The 15,694-nt window shown below is 43.3% G+C and overlaps 1 long non-coding RNA gene across 2 annotated transcripts in view; it reads right to left on the bottom strand.

The window, feature by feature from the left end:
• LOC106510205 overlaps window positions 1-15,694 on the bottom strand; it is an 88,637-nt gene that overhangs the window by 12,640 nt on the left and 60,303 nt on the right. For both annotated transcript variants that reach the window (XR_002343538.1, XR_002343539.1), the window contains exons 2-3: window positions 15,038-15,330; window positions 13,403-13,528 (exon numbers count right to left, since the gene is read on the bottom strand). This is a non-coding gene — a long non-coding RNA (uncharacterized LOC106510205). The remainder of the gene's footprint in view (window positions 1-13,402; window positions 13,529-15,037; window positions 15,331-15,694) is intronic.

The following is a 15,694-nucleotide window of genomic DNA, read 5'->3' as shown; positions in this document are numbered from 1 at the left end:
GGCATCCACGTGTTTTTTCTCTGTATGTGTGAGTCTGCTTTTGTTTTGTTTTTCAGATTTCACGTATAAATGAGATTATTTATTTGTCTATCTCAGGCTTATTTCATTTAGTATAATATCCTCTCGATCCATCATGTCATGGCAAATGGCAAGATTCATTTTTCTATGGCTGAGCAATATTCTGTTTTATATGTATATATATGCATATATATGTTTATATATATACATATACATACATATATACATATATATACACATACATACACGCGTATCTTCTTTATCAATATTTGCCTATTGATGGACACTTGGGTTGTTTCCATATCTTGGTTATTGTAAACAATGCTGTAATAAATATTAGCATGCATATATTTTCTCAAATTAGTGTTTTTTTTTTTGTTTTTGTTTTTTGTCTTTTTGCCATTTTCTTGGGCCACTCTCGTGGCATATGGAGGTTCCCAGGCTAGGGGTCTAATCGAGCTGTAGCCACCAGCCTACGCCAGAGCCACAGCAACGAGGGATCCGAGCCAGTCTGTGACCTACAGCACAGCTCATGGCAACGCCGGATCGTTAACCCGCTGAGCAAGGGCAGGGATCGAACCTGCAACCTCATGGTTCCTAGTTGGGTTCGATAACCACTGCGCCACGATGGGAACTCCAGTGTTTTTGTTTTCTTTAGGCAAATACCCAGAAGTGAAATTGCTGGATCATATGGTGATTCCATTTTTAATTTTTCAAGGAACCGCAATAGAGTTTTCCATCGTGGCTCCATCAATTTACAATCCTACCAACAGTGTACAAGGTTCCTTTTCTCCCCCATCCTTGCCAGCACTTGTTATGTGTTGTCTTTTTAATGATAGCCATTCTAAGAGGTGTGAGGTAGTGTTCCTTGTGAAATGTTGGCTTGTTTGTTTGTTCTTCTTTTTGGGCCACCCCGAGGCACATGGAGTTCTCTGGCCAGGGATCAGATCCAAGCTGCAATGGTGACCTACCCCACAGCTGTGGCAACACTGGATCCTTTAACCCACTGGGCCAGGCTGGATATTGAACCTGTGTCCTGGTGCTGCAGAGACACTGCCAATCCCCTTGTGCCATAGCAGGAACTCCTTCCTTTGTGGTTTTGGTACTTTATTCTTAAGACTGACATTGGATGGTTCTACCAATGCCAAAAAGATTTCGAGAAAGTCAAGAAGAGTAGCCATAACTCCCTCTGCAGAAGCAAGAGCAAAGGAATTGCATAAGTGCATATTAAATTAAATTCTGTCCAAATTCTTTTTTCTGAGAAAGAAACGAAGCAGCCAAAAAATTGGTACACATGTAGTATAACTATGACAGACGAGAGAACATCAAGACCAAAGCAATTACTCCTTTAGTCTCCTAGCATGCAAGAAGTGCATGTCTCCTAGCACTGCTGGAGCAAGTTGGAATGAGATTTGACCCCAAGTTAAATGGGAATTAAGTAGTTCTTCTTCCAGGAAACTAGTTAAGATATTAAGAGGAATGTGGAGGCTATGGTTATTAAAATGAAATTTAGTCAAAGTCAATCATGTGTTTAAAAGAGAAAAGCAGGCGTTCTCCTCGTGGCGCAGCGGAAATGGATCTGACTAGGAACCATAAGGTCACAGGTTCCATCCCTGGCCTTTCTCAGTGGGTTAAGGATCCAGTGTTGCCACGGGCCGTGGTGTAGGTCACAAACGCGGCTCAGATTGGGCATCGCTGTGGCTATGGTGTAGGCTGGCAGCTGTAGCTCCGATTCGACCCCTAGCCTGGGAACCTCCATATGCCGGGGGAGCATCCCTAAAAAGGCAACAATTAAAAAAAAAAATAAAAGAGAGAAGCAATTGTTTGTAGATGTTCTCGTGGGTGAGGAAAAGGGCACAGTCTATGGTGACCTTGTTACTGTCACAGTGTCCTCGGTCCCTGGCTCACCACAGCAGAGCATTGGAATGGCGACGTTTTACACACTTATTGAAGTGAATGGGCATTTTCAGAGAGGGCGAGAGGACTCACGTGCGTGCAGGTTAACAAAAGAGGGCCTCAAAAAAAAAAAAAAAAGAGTTCCCGTCATGGCACAGTGGTTAACGAATCCGACTAGGAACCATGAGGTTGCGGGTTCGATCCCTGGCCTTGCTCAGTGGGTTAAGGATCTGACATTGCCGTGAGCTGTGGTGTAGGTCGCAGACGAGGCTTGGATCCTGAGTTGATGTGGCTCTGGCGTAGGCTGGTGGCTACAGCTCCGATTCGACGCCTAGCCTAGGAACCTCCATATGCTGCAGGAGCGGCCCAAGAAATGGCAAAAAGACAAAAAAAAAAAAAAAAAAGAGGCCTGACTCACTCTGCCGTAGTCTTTATACCCCACCATGGGGCCTGAGTGGGGACGCAGTTGGATCTTCTGATGGCTCTTGGGCAGGATACCTTATTAGCTTGGGGAACTGGTTGGTTAGATGGTGGCTGGGTGAGGAATGGGTGACATTCCTTGTCTAGCAGGGAGTGAGCAGCCCAGACTGGTCGAGGTGGGGAAGGGGCATTACAGTGAGACCTGGCCAGAGGCTTTGGGGTTTAATCTCCTTAAAGGGACTTGAAGCCTGTAACAACCTGAAGCACATCAGATATGGGGGGTAAAAAAAAGGAAGGAAGGAAAAACTATGATCTAACAAAGTGTCCACCAACTCCAACCACAATTGAATGAGTTTTGAGAAACAGAGGAAATGTACATAAATCATCACTTTTTTAAGGCACTGAATAAAATTAATTATTTGTATTTATCTTCAAATGGGTCAGCCCAAAAAACCCATATATTTATGCATATGTTGCTTAATCTAAGCTGTGGGTATATGGGTTTTTACTGAACAATTATTTCTACTTTTCTGTGCATTGAAATTTTTGATGAGAAAAGTCTAAAAATCAGTTAACCAAACAAAAAGCATTTGAAAATAAAACTACAAAAGCAAAATCATTCAAATACTCCGCTTACTCATGCCAAAAAGAACCGAATGCCGCTATGACTCTTCCTAAAACTTGGTTAAAAGGCACTAATAAAAACTACTTTCCATCTTAGTCATATCATAAGAGTTTATATATTTTTATTACATCATGAGAATTGAGACCTCTGGGAAATAAGTAAATAAAATGTCATTGTAGTCAATTAAAACAAAGGTGCTGCAGTGTTTGTATGAACATCAAAGAGAATAGTATTTGTCAACAAATAGGATGAAATTCTAAAACTAACAGGTATGTGCCTCGCTCTGCAGAGGATAAATGCCGCTAGGGGATTTATCCTTGGACAAGAAAATGAGACTTCCATACAAAATAATTAGAAGTGACATAAATCACAGAGCTCAATTAAATGCCATTGTGGATTAAAATGTATTACAGACACACACAGATCAGGCATATCTGGTAGGCAGAATGATGGTTCCCCGAAAATGACCAGGTCTGAATCCCCAGAACCCGGGAACATGTTATCTTCCACGGCAAAAGAAAGAGACTTTGTAGGCATGATTAAATTCAGCATTTTGAGAGGAAGAGACCACCCTGAATTATTCTGGTGGGCCTGCTGTGATCACAAAAGTTCGAAGAGGACAGAAGGAGAGTCGAAGTGGCAAAAGAAGCAGAGGTTGGAGGGATGTGGGGTGACAAGCCAAAGAATCTTGCAGCCTGTAAAAACTAGTAAAGGCAAAGAAACGGATTCTTTCCTAGAGTCTCTATAAAGAACACAGACGTTCCAGCTCATTTTAGATTTCTTCCCAAATTGTAAAATAACAGATTTTTGATGTTTTAAGTCACTAAGTGCTTGGTAATTTGTTATAGCAGCAATAATAAACGAATACACCGCATGATAAATGGGGTGCTGCATGGTCAGGAGGAAGAGCGATCAATACGTATTAAGAGGGCTTCTTCGGGGAGATAAGATATGTGAAAGGCTTTGAAAGCTCTGTCAGTAGAAGATTGTCTTTGCATGTAATAGAAATCTATTGAACTGATGTAAACAAATAGAGCCACTTACTCTTTTCACACCACCGAGTGTCTGAAAGTAAGCAGGCCAAATTGATGACAGTGAATCTATGATGTCAAGTCTTTTAACTTTTGGTTTCTCCATCAATACCATTTGGCTTTTAGCCTTATGGGTGCCTCATAGCCACAAGATGGCTGCTGCAGCTCCCCTAACCACTTCATCCCAGACAGGAAGAAAAAAGGAACAACGAGGAAAAAGCAGTACCTGTATCAGGAATGCAAAAATTTCCTGGAACTCTCTGGTACATATGCCAGAACTATGTCACCTAACTATTCTTGGGCCCAAAGAAAGCTGGCATTGTAACTTAATGCCCCAAACAAAAGGACGATTCTGATAGTAATGAAGACGGAGAGTATCTGAAAGAAAGGACCTATGCATTTTGCATAGTTGCAGAAGCCGAGATGGCGTTCCAAACGAGACAGCGCGTCACCAACTCAGGTGGAAGTAAACATCGAAGCGGGTGAGAGCGAAGAGCATCCTCACTGGTCTCCAGTACATTATTCGACTTCCTACCTTGGTGCCATTCTCAAGCCCATTTTTATGTAGCGAAAACTAGCTGAGGCCCCTAACATTAAAGAGTGTCATTTCCCTGGCGTTGGACTGTAGATCATACTCTGGGGTTGAGGAAGAGGATGCAGGTGTTTGGATCCCAGGCCACCACTCTACCACTCTCCCATAAACTTACAACGATGAGTAGGGATTAATCAGAGATAAGATTGGCTAAATAAAATGGAGGCAAATTATGGAGAAATTATGAAGGGTTAATCATTAAGGAAAGACAGGAGAAGGACATGATTAAAAAAACAGGTTTTTTTTGCATTTTTTTTTTTTTTTGGTCTTTTTAGGGCTGCACCCACAGCATATAGAGGTTCCCAGGTTAGGGGTCAAATGAGAGCTGCAGCTACTGGCCTACACCACAGCCACAGCAGTGTCATATCTGAGCCATGTCTGCAACCTATGCCACAGCTCATGGCAATGCCAGATACTTAACCCACTGAGCAAGGCCAGGGATTGAACCTATGTCCTCATGGTTGCTAGTCAGGTTTGTTAACCACTGAGCCACAATGTGAACTCCCAAAAATAGTATTTTAAAAACATACATCTAGGAGTTTCCCCTGTGGTGGCAGTGGAAACGAATCCAACTAGGAACCATGAGGACATGGATTCGATCCCTGGCCTTACTCAATGGGTTAAGGATCTGGTGTTGCCGTGAGCTGTGGTGTAGGCCAGTAGCTGCAGCTCCGATTTGACCCCTAGCCTGGGAACTTCCATATGCCATGGGTGGAGCCCTAAAAAGAAAAAATTTTTAATTTAAAAAATTGGAGTTCCCATCGTAGCGCAGCAGAAACAAATCCAACTAGGAATCATGAGGTTGCGGGTTCGATCCCTGGCCTTGCTCAGTGGGTTAAGGATCCAGCATTGCCATGAGCTGTGGTGTAGATAGCAGATGCGGCTTAGATCCCACGTTGCTGTGTCTCTGGCCTAGGTTGGGGGCTACGGCTCCAATTAGACCCCTAGCCTGGGAACCTCCATAGGCCGCGGGTGCAGCCCTCAAAAAACAAAAAGACAAAAAAAAATTTTTACAAAAATTAAAAAAATAAACACATGCAACTACCAAGGCTTTTCAGGGTGTCTTGGCAGAAGCGTGAACCATAAGCAGCAAGGCCATTGTGTTGTTGCCACCAAAATGCAGGCATGAAGGGGAAACACAAAAAGCCACTAGAAAATTACTTTAAAGAAAAATGCAGAACTCTCAACAAATCTCACTTTTTATACAACTATATAAATACAAAACAATTGAAGCGGGGACTGGTGGGTTGTTTACTAATTCTGTTTCTCGTTCCTCCTGGGCCCAGCCCACAGCTAGTGTACATCTCCCAGACTCCTTTGCAGCTGGATGCAGCCACGTGACTGAGCTCTGGCCCATGTAATGAGGGCAAAAGTAATTTACTCCACTTCCAGATCCAACCCAGAAAGCAGCCTGCGGGATTCTCTGCTCTCTCTGTCTCTCCTTATCTACCGGCTGAATGGACAGGATTCTAAGAATGTGCCACAAGACTAAGGTGACTAGGTCTCCAAACAACCCCACGGAAGCCTGCCCACTAAGTAGACACATCTGCTTTGGACTTTGGGGGGGCAAAGATTCAATCTGTATTATATGAAGCTACTGAGATATGGTGGTTGGTTTGACCCAGCAACTCGTATTTCCTATCGTACATACTATGATTATGTAACTTCGAAATCTAATATTTTAACCAAAAAACGTGGAGGGGGTGCTATATTTCAGAGCACAAAGAACAGGAACCAGGCAAAGGAAAGAGGGAATTTTCATGGAGTGCAATGAACGCAGTCTGAGACTCGTAAAGATGGAACTCGTAGCCCAAGATTGGAAGGGCTTATTAATAAAAAGCCAATAACCCAAGAAAGGAGGCAGAGAAATGGCAACACTCCGGAGTAAGCCAGTAAAGCCCTGTCTGAGAATCCAGGATTCTGATAATACACGCAAATTAAAGAGTATTTCATTAGGGGTAAAAAATAGAAAGAACACACATTAAACGGCTATAGGCATGGTCCAGAGAATACCACACTAGATGAAAGTCACTGCTTTTCTTTCTTGTTTGTTTTTTGTTTGTTTATTTCTTTTTATGGCTGTACCTGCCTGCATATGGAAGTTTCCAGGCCAGGGGTTGAATCAGAGCTGCAGCCGCCAGCCTGTGCTACAGCCCCAGCAACACCAGATCTGAGCCACAGCTGCATCTGCAACCCACACTGCAACTCATGGCAACGCCGGATCCTTAACGCACTGAGGCAGGCCAGGGATGGAACTTGCATCCTCATAAAAACCATGTCAGGTTCGCAACCCACTGAGTCACGAGGGGAACTCTATCACCGCTTTTTTTAAAAAGAGGTTAAAACCTCAAGTAGAGTGTAACTGTGCTAATGACATCAACACCTTCTGAAAGACCCTTTTTGCTGGAAATCAAGTATCAGAGTCAGGCTTTACTCGCCCTGCTGGTAATTTCATCCCTTGGAAGACACAGCAAGACACAAGGGGCGCTGATTTTTTAGACCTAATTCTGAGAAAAAAAGGGAAATGGGTTGGTGATTGGATATGACAGAATGTAACCATGCCACTTTGGAGTCTTTAATAGGAAAGGAAAAGAAAGTCATCAAACAGCTTTATTAGACATGAACCTTGGGCTTGAGAAAATAAAATTTTTGATTATTTTAGAGAAAAGATGGACTGGCAGAGGTCTTAAAGAGAATTTGGCACAAGAGGGTTCAGATATTTTATGTTGTCCTAAATACCCTGTACTTTGTTGGGGGAAAGTAGAGAGACAGTGAAAGACATTAATGAGATTCTATAAAAGCTCTCTGATTAGCTCAAGACAAAACTGGATATTTAAAGGAAAAAATGATAGACATAGACACATCAAAGCCGGAAGAAACACCTACATGTATAGACAAGGGTAGAGATGGTACCTCTTTTCCTACTTCAGTGTCTGTAAAAATTATGTCAGAAATCTAAAAACCTCCATAAGTATTCCACAAACCCTAAACGCAATGCACGTGTGGGTGGTTTGGCATATATGTAATCCAATAGATGGTAGAGAGAAGACCCCTCCCCTTTTGCTTCTGTATTTCCAGCATAAAGAATGATCTGCAAATATTTACACGTTAAATATTGTAAAAAGGGGAATGGTGCTTCAAGTAAATGTTTTTCAATATATTTAATTCAAAAGCAGTTCCAAAGGACAGCCTGGGCACATGTTTGACCGCCTCTGCCCTAGATCCCACTGAAATAGACGAAAGACACATAAACGTAACCCAAATAGGTGCCTGGGACATAAACAACTGCCTCAATGTAGTTTCTTGTTCAAAGAAAAAAATCTTGCCCTTTGAGGAAGGTAGAGGAGAAGGCACTCTCCATAAACAGCCCCCATCTGTTACATCCCCTTCCTTAATCACCTCTCGCATCTAGCTTCACCTACAGCATCTGGCCTTAACGGCCTCAGTTTTCCAAAAGTCTGCTGCTTCTCCCCACCTCCTTCTCCTCTTCCTCTTCCCCTTCTCCTCCTCCTCCCATCCTCCCCCTCCTTCTGCTTTTTCTTCTCCTCTCTCTCTCTTCCCCACCCCTGCATGTGCGTCTGTGAATGTTCCCACACACCTACCCTCGCAGGTACTTGTCTCGCCACCATGAGTAGCAGCTAGAATGTCAGTTCTTCCCTCTGACTTAAGCATGTCCGGAAGATCTAGCATCGCTCCACTTTGTCTCTCAAAGAAGAGAAGGTGTGACGCTCCCCAGGAAGCATCATTTTCTCACACTCACCCATTTTCAAATATTTATCGAAAACTGTTGATGGGAGTTCCCGTCGTGGCTCAGTGGTTAGCGAATCCGACTAGGAACCATGAGGTTGCAGGTTCGATCCCTGCCCTTGCTCAGTGGGTTAAGGATCCGGCGTTGCCGTGAGCTGTGGTATAGGTTGCAGATGCGGCTCAGATCCCGCGTTGCTGTGGCTCTGGCGTAAGCTGGTAGTTACAGCTCTAATTAGACCCCTAGCCTGGGAACCTCCATATGCTGAGGGAACAGCCCAAGAAATGGCAAAAAGACCAAAAAAAAAAAAAAAAAACTGCTGATGGACAAAATCCTCATGACCCGAAACAGAATACGTCTGTAGCTGTGATGAAGTAAGACAAAGCGGCATCAGACAAGTGTTTCTGACAGCTTTTTGAGGGAACGTGATTCGAGTCATACGGACAAGGAGAGCTGGGGGGAAAAAGCTCAGGAACACACCAAACCCCCGGAGGCCTCGAAGGCCGAGGCAGCAGGAGGAGCAGCAGCGCCGTTCGTCCTTACAGAACCAAGTGAGGCCCCGCTCAGGGCAGGCAGGTGGAGAATGCAGCGTTGGATCTGGGGTGCAATCCGGGGAGAAGACAGGGGGAGGCAGGACAGTCCCTGTCAGGTAGAAGCAGGGACTCTGCTGGGCTTTGCCACTCGGTTTAGAGAAACACACTCTCTTCCAGACCGAGAGCTGTGTACCAGGTGTGAGAAGCGCTATTTTGACTCCACCAAAGTGAAAATACCAGAAACAATACAGGAACTTAACCTCACTGCCTAATTAGGTTTAAATAATCTACTCTCCTGATCCACGATACATCTGTCTGCTCTACAGGCCAGACAGGCAAGACACATGAAGTAACACGGCGTAGCTCACTCACTGCATTTCGCTTTACTATGTGTCACAGATACTGGTTTTTTTTGTTTTTTTAACACATTAAAGGTTTGTGGCAACCCTGCATCAAGCAAATCTATCGGCACCATTTTTCCAACAACACTTGTTCACTTCGTGTCTCTCTGTCACATTTTGGTATTTCTTGCAATATTTCAAAATTTTAAGGATTTTTCTACTTGCTATAGTCATCTATGAACAGGGATCTCTGATGTTACTATTACAGCTCACTAAAGGCTCAGATGATTCGCATTTGGTAGCAATAAAGTGTTTTTAAATTAAGGTATGTACTTTTTTGTTTTTTGTTTTTTAGGGCAGCACCCACAGCATATGGAGGTTCCCAGGCTAGGGGTCAAATCGGAGCTACAGCCGCCGGTCTCCACCACAGCCACAGCAATGCCAGATCCGAGCCTCGTCTGTGACTTACACCACAGCTCACAGCAACACTGGATCCCTAACCCACTAAGGAGGCCAGGGATCAAACCTGCAACCCCACGGTTCCTGGCCAGATTCACTTCCGCTGTGCCATGATGGGAACTCCAAGGTACACACATTTTTAAACACAGTGCTATTGCACACGTAATAGACTACAGTATATTTACATGCCCTGGGAAACTAAAAAACTCGTGTGACTCACTTTATTGCCGTGGTGGAGCCAAACCTGCAACCTCTCTAAGGAATCACCACCCACGCACCTTAGATGGCAGCATAATTCTCTGCCATTCTCATAGGGACTCAATATTGCTTTGGGTTTACAGATGGGTTCTTCCTAGTATAATAAACCTTAAACTACACATGAGAGTGAATAGCTTGCTCATTTCTTATCATGCCTCTTCCAGCAATCCACCCAGGTCCTCGGGAAATAACCACGGGACAGATCTGTGGACCCAGTGGGCCCACTGTGATGGAGACTCCATTTAAAACCTACATTTATTCACAATGGTCTATGTTATGCAACAATACCAAATAGCCACAAATACGGGTGCCTTACAACAACAAAGCATAATTTCTTATTCACTTTACGGATCATCACTGATTAGGCTTGGCTCTCCCCACAGCGTGTTCACTCCAGGACCCAGGGTAGCAGCTGCTATCTGGAGCATTGCCTATCTTGTGAGAGAAGGGGAAGAAGCATGGCCACACATTTTAAAAATGTGTCTGTGTCTTAAAGCTTTTGCCCGGAGTGACATATGTCACTCCTGCCTGCATTTCATAGTCAAAGCAAATCACACGCTATCCTGGAGTTCAACAGGCTATAATTCTGCCATTTTGAAGGCGCTGCATGGAGTTAAAGACAGAGTATTTGGCAAATCGTAATAAAATCTACTACATCATCTGAACTGCATGGACTTCCACCCTCACTGGTGGGTCACTGCGGCATTTTGGAACCCCAGGGAGCAGTGTCAGCCTAGAGGCAGCATGCAGTAATCCCCCAAAGGTCCGGGGACCTCTCTGTAGAAGACGTACAATACACAGTTGTAGCACTGTCACAGGATTCTTCCTCCAGGAGATAGGTCTTTCCTTCTACTCAAGGGGCTCCAGATCTGTGAACTGGCTCAGATCTGGAAATAGGATAAACAGCATGAAGAGCAAGCCATTGTGATTACAATGACGCCTCTACGCACAAACCCAGAAGTTATGTTTTATAAGGAAGTAAAACCTTGTCACATAAAAGGAACGCTGTCCATCTATTTCAGTCTTAGGGATACCGTGATCCCTTGGCCATACTCGAAAATGTCTGTAGTTAATCTGTTCGAATGATCGCTGTTGAGCCTCATCTTGACTTGGCAGCATCAGCTCGGCCTGTCACTCTGAGATCCATCAGCCACGCTGGAAGCAAAGCGCCCATTTCTATGGCAGCATCTTCAGCGGCCAGGCCCAGGCTCTGAGGATCACCAGCAGCGTGCTTTCCAAGAAAGCCGCGCTCCTATTGGCAAGTGTCTTTCCCCAAGTCTTGATAAAGGCAGCATCCTCTGCGAAGATGTATTGTTTTGTTAGGGTTGTCATAACAAAATACCACAGATGTGGTGACTTAACAGAAATTTATTTCTCATGGTTCTGGAAACTGAAAATCCAAGGTCAAGTCGCTGGCAGATTTGGTTTCTCCTGTGACCGCTCCCCGGGGCTTGAGATGGCTGCCTTCTCCCTGTGTCCTCACGGGGCCCTTGCTCTGTGCCCATGCTTTCCCGACGTCTCTTCCTCTTCTTAAAGAACATCAGTTATATTGTGCGAGGGCCCCACCCCTGTGGCTTCACTCCTTTTAACCTTGATTGCCTCTTTAAAGTCTCTGTCTCTGAATTCAACATAGGAATTTGGGGGTGACACAACCCAGTCCATAACACACTCTTTCCTAACATGTCTTCACTTTCACACGGTAGACCTCATAAAGTAGTGAATTCACTTGTCCTGCAATTCTTCGGTGTATAAAAGTGCAAACTTCGGGTCTGCTTTTTTATCACATTGGTGCTATAATTCTAAAGGAAAACGTTTGATTTGGGGGCAGTCACAGAAACACTCTGGTTTGCTGAGAATGTCTTAAGCAGACATGTTAAAACCCTGAGGGCTTCATTTCTTCCTGTAATCTCTCCAGTGCCCTCAGAAACGTCTAACTGACCCCACAGTCCCTGCAGTCTCACGCCAATGACATTCACATATTGCAGCAGCCACATGGTCTCCCCAGACTGTACTTTAATACTAGGCACTTTATTCTATACAATAGAGGTAATGATTTATGTAATATTTTGTCATTAATTAATAATAGCACTACCGAGTCGGTCATCACTACTTCCAATAGAGCAACTCCAATAACAAAGCCTAAATTCCTAGTTTTGAAGGTCTTTTTCTTGGAGCCACTCTTGGTAAGTGTTTAGGCAGGAAAAAAAAAAAAAATCTATTATAGGTAGTCAAAGCAGGAAATGACCTAATATAGTGATCTCATATTGTCGAATGGTCTAGAGAGGTGGGTAGGAGCAGCCCATCTCTCAGGAAACCACATAAATCTGCTGGTAAAGCTACAGCTGCTAGAGGTCGAAAAGGGAATGTGAGAAAGCCACTTGCAGAAGCTCATGTTAATCTGTCACTATTTCTGTTGGAAGAAGAATAAACCCTATCTCACGTCCTCCTGCCAAATCTCATAGGAGTACCTCTCATTAGCCTACTTTAAACAAGAACACTGCTGGCAAAGAATTCTGGGAAATGTAGTTCCCAGGATTCTAGCTTCCATCATACAGGGGGAGACCGTGCATGGTCCTGAAGGCAACAGACATATACCAGGCACACACCTCTTTGCAGAAGCTTTTGGAGGATGTGCTCCACCAAACGGGAAGATTAACCCCAAAAGGAGGACATCACGATATCCTGGAAACTGAGAATTCAGGACAGGAGAGAGGAAAAAGAATTCTAAGATAATGGGAACAGGAAGTTCTAGGATGACAGCTGTGTTGGCTAGCTAGAGAGCAGCCAGCCCAGATTAGAATAGAAGGATACAGGAATTTAAGAAAGAACTCCAAGGAAAACAAACAGGAATGAGAGAATAGTTTGACTATATTCAGAAGATTTTTACAGTTCTGTTAGAAAGATAAGGAAGGAGTAGGTTTAAATATAGGTACATAAAAACCTAAAGAAATAAAATCAAGGCCATAACGAACTCCAGGAAAAAATGTTAAAGCACACTACTTGTTTTAATGAACAATGTTTATGACACTATAAACACTACATATTAGTATAGTCAAAATTGTATATGCAATTATGGCGGAAGGAGAGGAAGGAAGGAAACTCAAAGTGATTGTGTAAAAAAGTTAAATTCTTACTTTCTGTAATAAGTATAGATTGGTTCTAAAATGGATAAACTGATTGATAGTAATGCGATCATGTTAATTTTAGAGTTGGAGGTAAATATTAGAAGAAATAGCTAAAAGATGTAAAAGTGGTTGATTCTTGGACGTGATTAGTGGCGAGGGGGAGGGATAGAAAAGGAGCCTGCCATTTTTTGTTAAGAACCTTGTAAAGTTATTGGATTGTTAAAACTATACATGAACATGCATTAATTGGTTCTAAAATACAATAACTCTTCTTAAGAGACTGAATGGGAGAAAAGGAAATGGAGACACAAGTTGTAGCCCAGAGCATCTCAAACTTTGATGCACACACACACACGTACCTGGGAATTGTCAAAAGGGCAAAAGCTGCTTCAGCAGATCCAGGGTGGGGTCTGAGAGTCTACACTTCTTCCAGCTCCTGGTCCATGGACATACTTCGAGTAGTAAAATAGTGTTCTATTCCCTATCTTAGGGAAAGGGAGAGAGAGAGAAATAATTAGAGGGACGCCAAGGATAAAATGAGGTTTTAATCATGAGAGGTTCTATTGCACCATCGTTACCCCTTTTGACTCTACATTTTTTGCCTGAAAGTCTACTCATTCTTTAAGATCTAACTGATAGACCATCTCTTCTGCAAAACTTTCATCATCTTTTCCCCTCCTCCCAGGCCCAAGCAAAATTAATTACTTCCCAGTTTGGGAGCTCCCAGGGAAAAGTCCAGATCTGTAAGAGTACTTGTCTCAATGTACTGCTATTGTTGGTATCTTGTCTGCTTCCTGCACTAAGGTGTGGGGACATAAGCCCTGAGTCCCCCTGCCCCCAAATCTGTGCAGTCTTTGAATTTAGCACAGGTACTTGAAATGTCAAAGTTTAAATAAAGGATTAGAAGAAACGAATCACTCAGGAATGATATAGTAACAAATCACAGTCTTTAGAATGGTCTGGAACATGGATGTGTGCTCATCAGCAATGTCAGAGAAGGGACTTCTTTATTTCATTGGAAGTTGATGACCCTATAATCCCCCTCCTAAGGGTCCATAATTTTCTGCCCTGGATGATATGAAATCATCATCATATGCATATATGAAATAATATTTCCAAGGGAGCTGTGTTTTCATGCATTCATTAACTTATTCTGGAGAATATTTTTAGCTTTCATCATATCTGGTTGTATTTGAGAACCTAAGTAAAAGGAAAAAATACCCTTTAATGTGGTAGAAATTTCCCTTAATATGGTAAAAATATCCTTTAATAGAACAGAAATGGGAACCTACACACAGTTGTAGCTGGCAAGGTCACTTTGGTAAGGTTCAGATCCTGCACACAAAACTGACCTCAACTTGGCAGCTTCTGCACCGTAAATTACAGGACTGAAAAGAAAGTCAACACTCATTCTAATTAGAGTGATACCCAGCTGTTAGCAATGAACAAAAGGGGCCTAGAGAAGGCAAACCGCCAGCACATATTTTTCAACAGCAAGCAGTTCATTACAATGATAAGGCAAGAGCAGTAAGGGACGGACACATGGTTCTAACTAGACCTGGGAGGTGGGAAGTGCCAGCCCTGGGCCAGATGTATCATTCCAGATCCTGGACTTAAGACTGCAGATGTCTGTTGATGCAGGACAATGATCATACTTAGAGGAAAAAATTTTAAGGAAAAACGTCAGCAACAGGGGAAGGAGCTGGGACAGCTGACGGTCAATCATCTGCCGAAACTCAGGTCTATGTATGACTGGATCACTTTGTTGTGCGGCAGAAATTATCACAACCTTGTAAATCAACTATATTTCAATAAAACATTTAACAATGAAAAAAGGAGCTATTTAAAAAAAAAAAAAAAAAGAATCACCTGGATGCTTCAAAAAAGTGACTGATGCTGGAGTCCCGCAACCAGGGAACCTCATTGCTGGGTCCCAGCTGGGCTCTGGGACTCGGGGTCATTGATTTGCTCCAGATCACCCAGGTTTTAGTTACCTGCAGGCTAGAGAGGATCACTGATGGTGTCCAGGTCCGCATATCTTTCTCCTACCCAGCGTCTGTCGTAACCAGCCCCTGATATGCTGCAAATGCAATGGCCAGCCTTGCTCAGCATTTCTCAAACATCTTTCATGGTGAGATAAAAAGCATACTCAAAACCCCGTGTGGCTCAGTCCAACTGGAGAGACCGTGTCCAGAGAGCCTTGTTTCTATCAGGGAGCGTCTCATCCATTTCTCTTCACTCACGTCACAGGCCAGTCTTGCTGAAGCCAGGAAGTTCTGAGTAAGATCTGGGCAAAGAAATAATAATTCTGTAATTCCCAATTGGCCTGCCTCATCCTGTAACCAAACAGCTGTTGTTGTTGTCTGCTTGCTGAGAGTGCATGCCCCCCCCCAAACACACACACACAAACACACACACGAACCATAACTCACACTCAGCTGTAACCCAGCAGTTCTCTCAAGCCATTTGCAGCCTCTCCTAAACTCCACAATGATTTTATCACTGATGTAATGGCACTTACCTAAAAATCTCAATACGTAATTACATTTAACCCTGATAAACACCTTGACAACTATATTATAAAGGAATCTAGTTGGTCGATAAAATTTAAATATATTCCAAACGGACAAAAGGAGTCCCGGGAACCATGA

The sequence above is a fragment of the Sus scrofa genome, chromosome 4 (genome assembly GCF_000003025.6).
Source record: "Sus scrofa isolate TJ Tabasco breed Duroc chromosome 4, Sscrofa11.1, whole genome shotgun sequence".
NCBI classification, from domain to species: Eukaryota; Metazoa; Chordata; class Mammalia; order Artiodactyla; family Suidae; genus Sus; species Sus scrofa.
Note: the sequence above shows the minus strand (reverse complement) of the source record. Positions and strands in the feature narration are given on the sequence as shown.